At 47.6% G+C, this 7,458-nt stretch overlaps 1 protein-coding gene across 4 annotated transcripts in view; it reads right to left on the bottom strand.

Annotated features, from left to right (window-relative positions):
• AIFM3 (apoptosis inducing factor mitochondria associated 3) overlaps positions 1–3,121 on the bottom strand; it is a 53,199-nt gene extending 50,078 nt beyond the window's left edge. For 2 of the 4 annotated variants that reach the window (XM_053368025.1, XM_053368024.1), the window contains exon 1: positions 2,770–3,121. The gene's annotated coding sequence lies outside the window, so the exon portion shown is untranslated. The remainder of the gene's footprint in view (positions 1–2,769) is intronic. The other 2 variants (XM_053368026.1, XM_053368027.1) reach the window with 2 other exon arrangements.
• Positions 3,122–7,458: the final 4,337 nt, after the last annotated feature.

The following is a 7,458-nucleotide window of genomic DNA, read 5'->3' on the forward strand; positions in this document are numbered from 1 at the left end:
GGTGGGCCGTCCTTCAGGGCCTCTAAGCCCTCTCTTTCCACACAGGGAAGCATTTGCTGCCCTCAGGGAGGCTGCCTGATGCAGCTCAGCACGAGTTGCTGCTATTTTGAGTGGTGGCAGAGGCAATGTGGGCCCTCTGAAGTCTTGTGTGGGACTGACTACCACAATTATAGCACATGATTATTATTTAAATTCCTTTCCCCCCTCTCAAATCCTTTATTATTTTATTCACATAATATATATTCTTTACAGCAAACAACTCCAAAATAAGCAGACAACTCCAAAATAAAATCATATGTAACAAAGCCATAAGTCTCATGTTTTCATTTACACAGATCTCCTCTCCGATACTTTTACTTGATATTACTTGATCAAGTATCAAAGTATCAAATATCATCAAGAAATATCAAGATTATTATTTCAATTCCTATAGCACCCTTCATCCAACGATCACAGGGCAGTTTACAATATAAAAACACAAACGTACACATAGGAGCCTTTGCCCCCTTCCCAATAAAATATTTTAGGGGGCTGGGCTCCCCCAAAGTTGATGGACATTGCCATTTAAATGGTGTGTGTGTGTGCACTGCATCATGTGATCGATTATGTGAGGCAGGGCTTACCTGCCCACCAAATATTTGATTCAAGTTGGCACCCGTGCGCATGCATAATAAACAAAAACAATAATCTACACACACAGTTTAAAAGGTCATAGATTGTTTAATTAGCCGGTTTCAGAAAGTGTGACTTAGGAAAGCTCATATTTCAGTGCAAATTAAACTTTCTCTCAGTTTTATATACGTCGCAAAATGGAATAATAATTAAAAACTTTACCTCCAAAAAGCAAACTAAATCTAGTTTCACCCCCATCGCTAGCCAGAACATCATTTGCACATTAAAGCATCAGGCTTATCCTCTGGTAATATTTGAGGTTGAAGCAAGCAAAAAGGTGTTATTTGTGGAGTGAGGGTTCCCCAGCAAACAAATCCATGAGTCCTTTCAATACTCAGCCAGAATCTACACACACACACAAATACACACTGCCCTCCTTAAAGTCTGGCACACCCAGAGGCATCATTGAGTCAAGGAAAGATGCAGAAGAATGCTCAGCATCTTTCTAAAATCAGGTCATGTATTTTGGGCTGATGCATAGATGTTTAAGAATACAAGACTTTGCAAATCCGTGGGGTGGGCTTTTAAATTACTGTAGTATTATTATTATTATTATTATTATTATTATTATTATTATTATTAACAGTAATAAGAATACAGTGGTACCTCAGGTTACATACGCTTCAGCTTCCATACGCTTCAGGTTACAGACTCCGCTAACCCGGAAATAGTGCTTCAGGTTAAGAACTTTGCTTCAGGCTGAGAACAGAAATCGTGCTCCGGCAGCGCGGCAGCAGCAGGAGGCTCCATTAGCTAAAGTGGTGCTTCAAGTTAAGAACAGTTTCAGGTTAAGTACGGACCTCTGGAACGAATTAAGTACTTAACCCGAGGTACCACTGTAATAATTTATGGTGATGGAGGTGGGCAGGAGAAAAAGAAGACTTTTTAATTCACTTTTCCCTTCCTGACCTTTTTTTCTGGGGAAAGGCGTTACAGAGCACCTGCTTGGCATGCAGAAGGTCCCAGGTCCCATCCCCAATGGCATCTCTGGGACAGGGTCCCTTGCCTGAAACCCTAGAGAGCCACTGCCAGACAGAGTAAACAGTACTGAACTAGATGGACCAATGGTCTGCTTCTGATAAGGCAGCTTCCTATTTAATTCAGCTCTTTGAAAAAAACAAAAACATAAGGACTAGAATCTTGATTTGTTTTTAAGGAAAGGGCTGTAGCTCCTTGGTAGAGCATCTGCCTTTTGAGCAGAAGGAACCAGGTTCTATCCCTAGTAGCATCCCCAGGTAGGGATGCCTGAAACCCCGGAGAGCTGCTGCCAGTTAGTGCAGACTACATTGAGCTGGAAGGATCACCGCTCTCTGACTCAGTATAAAGCAGGTTCCTATGCATCTGTGCATTACGGGAAGGGCTGTAGCTCAACGGAAGTGTATCTGCTTTGCATGCAAAATGTCTCTGGTTCAAGCCCCAGCAGCATCTCCAGGTAATGACCCCCCCCCCGAAACCCTGGAGAGCTGCTGCCAGTCAGTGTAGACAATATTGAGCTAGATAGACCAGCGCTCTGAGTCCGTACAAGACAGCTTTCCTGTGCTCCTACTTCGTGACACACACCAAGGATGATTTATGCAGGAGCGGTGTCCATCATGAACCGCAGGCGAGAGATCCTTTCAACGGATCCTGTTTATTACCCAGCTGGAAGCGGACGGGTCAGAGTCCCTGCCATTCCGTCACAGGGAAAGCAGAGGAGTGAAAGAAAAAGGGGAAAGTGGCGGGGGGTGGGAGAAGCAATTAAAATGTTGTCCTTGTTGCAGCGCAGCTGTTTGCAGCACAGGGGAGGTTTTGAGCCCAAACAACGGGAGGGGCGACCACTGCAGCTTTTTGGGAGCGCACACAGAGAGAGGCTGGATTATTCCTCCCAACCAGCAGCTGAAGATTTCAATCAAGGCATCTCTCATCATATGCACCACAGAAGCTATGTTTTAGCTGAGATTTCCAAAAAGAAATGAATCATTTTCTTAGATTCCACCTCCCCCCGCTCCCCATACACACACCAAGAATCCGGGGTGCGAAGGAAAAGCCTCTGGGTTGCATCCTTCCCACCTACCCGCTTAATTCCTGCTTCCTCCAGCTGGGAGGGTTTCGCCTTACCTGGGCAGGGAGAGCAGTGAGGCGCGCAAGCAACTGGGCACCAGCCTTGGCATCAGCTGCCGGATGGAGGCAGAGGCTGTGGAAGAGGCTGCTTTCGCTCCTGCCTGGACTTCTGGGTCTTTGCAGAGAGGGAGGCCGGGTTTCCTCTCTCCCCCCCCCCGCCCCAGCCCTGCAGTATTGATCCAAATGGGCCAAGGAGGTGCCAACTTGGCCGGAGTCCCGCAAGGCTTCCTTCCGGCGCCAGCAGCTGCTGCTCATCTGCAGCCCCCGAAAACTTTAGGCTGGGGAAAGACGGAGGGAGACTCCGGGTCCTGCATGAAACTTCCAAGGCACCTGCAGGCAGAGAAAGGGAGAGGGAGAGAGAGAGGCTGTTGACAGCTCAGAGCCCCCCTGGCGGTGGCTGAGAAGACAGCCCTGGGCTCCAGGGTCAGAAGCGGACCCAGGAGTGCTCTCTGTGACTTAACCGCTTCACCGCTGCAGCGGGACAGTCAGGGAGCAAGGGAGCATCCCTTGGTGCTTGGCAAGGAAGATCAGATCGTAAGAGGAACACAGGACAGAGAGAGAGAGAGGTTACATAAGGCCACAGGAAGCTGCCTGAGTCACAACACTGGTCCATTGGGCTCAAAATAGTCTGTGCTGACTGGTCCGGTGATTTCGGGAATCTCCTGGAGACAGGGACAGTTTTACTAGGAAACTAATGAATCTAATGAATGCCGATGAGAAGGTCGGCGGTTCAAATCCCCGTGACGGGGTGAGCTCCCGTTGCTCGGTCCCTGCTACTGCCAACCTAGCAGTTTGAAAGCACACCAGTGCAAGTAGAAAAATAGGTACCGCTCTGGCAGGAAGGTAAACGGCATTTCCGTGTGCTGCTCTGGTTCGCCAGAAGCGGCTTAGTCATGCTGGCCACATGACCCGCAAGCTGTACGCCGGCTCCCTCGGCCAGTAAAGCGAGATGAGCTTCGCAACCCCAGAGACGGCCATTACGGGACATAATGGTCAGGAGTCCCTTTACCTTTAATGAATCTTAAGCTTCAGGGTCCCGATCCCAGAGGACCCCCCATAAGCAACTTGAGTCCACATGGCTTAAAATTTTTGGGTCTAGTCAGTGCTTTTTTTCTGGGGGGGATGCAGGGATACACATACCCCTAAACATTTTGTGAATCTAAGTTTGGCCTCATTGAGGGGCATTATTTCAATTTGAATAGGAAAATGAGAGTACCCCTAAACATTTTCTTTTTTATACAGGAAAAAAAGCACTGGGTCTAGTAGACTCAACTGGAGTCGCACAACTCACATTGACTAATTTTTATTTTTTTTTTGTATATATTTCAGCAATCCCAAAGTCTGCGAGTCAGTAGCCCACAAGGGTGCCAACTTGAATAAAACATTGCGGGGGGGGGGGCTCAGGTAAGCTCCGCCCCACATAATCAATCACAAGACACGGCACACCATTTGACAGCAATGCCCATCAAATTGGAGGGCCCCAGGGCCCTCAAATATTTTATGGAGGGAGGAAGGGACCTTGGACCCTAGGAGTTGCTTCCTATGGTAGCAAAGATGTTGCAAAGGTGGGGTGATCTGTCGTGGAAGAACCCCACTGAAGAAGATAACAGCAGCTACCCAGATGCGGTTGCTGGTTGCTAAGGGGGCCCCCATGACGGTTTAAGCTTCAGGGGCCCCAAAAATGTAGGTCCCCGCAGTCTGGAAATGGCAGGGATCGAACCTGAGACCTTCTCCATGCAGAGTAGGCAGTCTGTTATAGAACAGTTGTCCTTTTCGTAAAGATAAACCAAGACTGTAGTCCTCATGGTTCTGAACTTCGGAACTCTCTTCCACAGCAGGCAGTGATGGCCACCAATCTAGATGGCTTTTAAAGAGGATTGGAGAAATTCATTGAGAAGAAGGCTATTAATCCCTACTAGCTAAGATAGCCAGGCTCTGCCTCCACCGTCAGAGGCAGCAATGCTTCTGAATACCAGTTGCTGGTAACTGCAGGAGAATAGAATAGAATAGAATTTATTATTTATACCCCACCCATCTGGCTGGGTTTCCCCAGCCACTCTGGGCAGCTTCCAACAGAGTATTAAAATACAGTGGTCTGTTAAACATTAAAAGCTTCCCTAAACAGGGCTGCCTTCAGATGTCTTCTAAAAGTCTGGTAGTTGTTTTACTCTTTGACATCTGGTGGGAGGGCGTTCCACAGGGAGGGCGCCACTACTGAGAAGGCCCTCTGCCTGGTTCCCTGTAACTTGGCTTCTCACAGAGAGGGAACCACCAGAAGGCCCTCAGAGCTGGACCTCAGTGTCCGGGCAGAACGATGGGGTGGAGACGCTCCTTCAGGTACACTGGACCGAGGCCATTTAGGGCTTTCAAGGTCAGCACCAACACTTTGAATTGTGCTCGGAAACACACTGGGAGCCAATGTAGGTCTTTCAAGACCAGTATTATGTGGTCTCGGCGGCCGCTTCCAGTCACCAGAGGGCAGAATGCTCTTGTGCTCGAATCCTGCTTGCAAGTTTCCCACAAGCATGTGGTTGGCCACTGTGAGAACAGGATGCTGGGCTAGTTGGGCCATTGGCCTGATCCAGCAGGCTCTTCCTATGTTCTTATAAAGTGCTGATTCGAATAGGAACCTATCCCAGGCTGAATCAGACCACTGGTCCATTGAACGTAAGTGTTGTCTGTACTGCTCCAGCCCTTCCCCTAAAATAAATTAAGATTCTAGTCCTTATGGTTATAACAAAAAAACCCCAGAGCTGAATTAAATGGGTAACTGCCTTATATGAGTCTGATCATTGGTCCATCTAGCTAAGCACTGTCTACACTGACTGACAGCAGCTCTCCAGGATTTTGGAGAGGGATCCTCCCTCTCCCATCCCTACATGGAGATCCTGCTTGGGGTTGAACCTGAGACCTTCTGCATGCAAAGCAGCTATTCAGTCACTTAGCTACGGCTTCTTCCTCAGGCTTAGAGCACCCCTAAAATAAACAGAGCCAGTCCTTTAGCCCAAAAATGGAAAACGAGTGAGGTCCCAAAGAAGAATGGCAACTTAAGTTGACCGAATATGCACAACTTGCAGACTTAACATATAGAATAAGAGAACAAGAAGAACACATGTTTAAAGAAGATTGGAAAACTTTTATTGAATATGCGGAAAATAATTGTGTACAGCTGAAAACGCTGGCAGCATTAAGATAAATTCAACAGTGTAAATAAGTTTTGATGAATGAAATAATGGAATATTGATTGGTATAGTTTTTGTAGAATATGCAGGGATTTAAGATATGTAAAATGCACCATGGAGAGAGAAGGGAAGTCATGGATATGTTAAGGATATAAAATGAGTATTTGAAATTGCAAAACAGAAAATTTGATAAAAACTACCATATTTTTCACTCTATAAGAAGCACCAGACCACAAGACGCACCTAGTTTTTGGAGGAGGAAAACAAGAAAAAAAATATTCTGAATCTCAGAAGCCAGAACAGCAAGAGGGATCACTGCGCAGTGAAAGCAGCAATCCCTCTTGCTGTTCTGGCTTCTGTGATAGCTGCGCAGCCTGCATTCGCTCCATAAGACGCACACACATTCCCCCTTTCTTTTTAGGAGGGAAAAAGTGAGTCTTATAGAGCAAAAAATACGGTATATATATATATATATGTATATATAAAACAGAGACTGGCCTCAAAGCTGCGCTTGTGATCCCTTGCTGATCTGCCTTCGACGTACCCAAAAATGCCCTCTGGGTTGCCTCCAGTCAGTGCACCTGGGCTCCCCAAAGTGGTGTATCATGGCTCTCAGACACCCCACGCAAACATTGGCACCCTCCAAGGCCAGTGTCTCTCCTATATTTTCAATGAGCTGATTTTTCATTCCATCTTTATCTCCCCTCTTTCCTCCAATGAGTGTACACAGTTCTCTGCCTTCCCCCAGCCCACCCTGGTTGCATTTCATTCTCGCAACAATCCTGTGAGGTTGCACAGGAGCCAACTCCTAGGGGTCAAGGTCCCTTCTTCAGCTGCCCCTCAATAAAAGAAGAAGAGTTTGGATTTGATATCCCGCTTTATCACTACCCAAAGGAGTCTCAAAGCGGCTAACATTCTCCTTTCCCTTCCTCCCCCACAACAAACACTCTATGAGGTGAGTGGGGCTGAGAGACTTCAGAGAATTGTGACTGGCCCAAGGTCACCCAGCAGCTGCATGTGGAGGAGCGGGGAAGCGAACCCGGTTCACCAGATTACGAGTCCACTGCTCTTAACCACTACACCACACTATTTGAGAGGGCCGAACCCACCAAAGTTGATGGGCATTGCTATTCAAATGGTGTGTCCGCGCAGAGTCTTGTGATAGATTATGTGGTGCGGGGCGATTATGTGCCCCCCCCCATATTTTACTTAAGATAGCACCCGAGAGGTAGGTTAGGCAGAGAGGCAGTGACTGGCCCACAAGGTTACCCAGTGAGCTTCATGGCTGAACAAGGATTTGAACCCTGGTCTCCCTTAGTCCATCCCAGCCTAATCTACCTCACAGGGTCATTGTGGAGATTAAATAAGGAGGGGGTAGAACCATGCACGGGACAAGGGTGGCGCTGTGGCTTAAACCACAGAGCCTAGGACTTGCCGAGCAGAAGGTCGGTGGTTCGAATCCCCACGACGGGGTGAGCTCCCGTTGCTCGGTCCCTGCTCCTGC

Source organism: Podarcis raffonei, chromosome 16 (genome assembly GCF_027172205.1).
Source record: "Podarcis raffonei isolate rPodRaf1 chromosome 16, rPodRaf1.pri, whole genome shotgun sequence".
Classification (NCBI taxonomy): domain Eukaryota; kingdom Metazoa; phylum Chordata; class Lepidosauria; order Squamata; family Lacertidae; genus Podarcis; species Podarcis raffonei.